The sequence below is a fragment of the Pteropus alecto genome, unplaced genomic scaffold (assembly GCF_000325575.1).
Source record: "Pteropus alecto unplaced genomic scaffold, ASM32557v1 scaffold141, whole genome shotgun sequence".
Lineage (NCBI taxonomy): Eukaryota > Metazoa > Chordata > Mammalia > Chiroptera > Pteropodidae > Pteropus > Pteropus alecto.
Genome location: NW_006430459.1, coordinates 401,285 through 402,560, shown reverse-complemented (window position 1 = coordinate 402,560; position 1,276 = coordinate 401,285). Strand labels below are relative to the sequence as shown.

The following is a 1,276-nucleotide window of genomic DNA, read 5'->3' as shown; positions in this document are numbered from 1 at the left end:
AACTTTGAGACATACTTTGCACCATACAAAAAAAAAGTCATAATGGATCCTAAGCTTAGCTGTAGAACCTAAAGCTTTAAAACTTCTAGAAAAAAAATAAATATAGGAGAAAATTGTTGAGATGTTGGGTTAAGCAAAGATTTCTTTGATAGGGTACACATAAAGTATGATCCATAAAAGAAAAATTGGATAAATTGGACTTCATAAAAATTCAAAATTTTTACTCTTTGAAAGACACTGTTAAAAGAAGGAAAAGACAAACCACATATTTGGAGAAAATAGTTGCAAATCATATATCTAAGAATGGAATTGCACATAGAATGTATAAAGTATTCTTACAATTCAATGATAAGTCAAACGACCCAATGAATAAAAGTGTCTAACAATTTAAACAGACACTTCACCAAAGAAGATATATTGATGGCAGATAAGCACAGAAAAAAATGCTAAACATCATTAGTCATTAATGAAATGCAAATTAGAACCTTAACGAAATGCAAATACTCACTCTGCAGCATGGCCAGCATTCAAAGACCAACTGTAACAGGCATTGGCAAGGATGTAGAACAATAGGGACGCTCATACTGCTTTTGGAAAAATAAAATGGTACAACCACTTTGGAAAAAATTTTAGCAGTTTCTTTTAAAGTTGAACATGCATGTACCATACGATCCAGGCATACTGCTCGTAGGTCTTTACCCAAATGATGAAAGCATTTGTCCACTATGCTTTCATATGTAACGAATGTTTTTATTTTGTTTTATTTTTATTTTTTAAAAATTTTTTAAATGAAGCAACCCTTGATTGACCTCACAGATTGCAAGGACCCTGTCAGCTTACAATCCCTTATTTTTTATTTTTTATTTTTTACACCTCCAGCACCTGATCTTCCTAGGTGGTCTCCCATCCAAGTACTAACCAGGCCCGACCCACCCTGCTTAGCTTCCGAGATCAGATGGGATCGGGCTTGTTCGGGGTGACATTGCCGTAGACACAAATGTTAATAGTAACTCTATTTTTAATAGCTCCAAACTGGAAACAATCTAAATACCCATCAACAAGGGAATGAATAAACAAAATGTAGTACGTATATAAAATGGAATACTACACAGCGATAAAAATGAGCCATCGATACACGCTGTAGCATGGATGAATTTCAAAAGAATTGTGCTGAATGAAAGAAGCCAGACAAAAAGAGTATATGCCGTATGGTTCTATTTATATAAATCATATAAATCATTATTGTGACAGAAAGCAGAGCAATGTATGTCCCGGG

At 33.9% G+C, this 1,276-nt stretch overlaps 1 pseudogene; it reads right to left on the bottom strand.

Annotated features, from left to right (window-relative positions):
• Positions 1-870: 870 nt before the first annotated feature.
• On the bottom strand, positions 871-993 carry LOC112479743 (annotated as a pseudogene).
• Between the last annotated feature and the right edge of the window lie 283 nt (positions 994-1,276).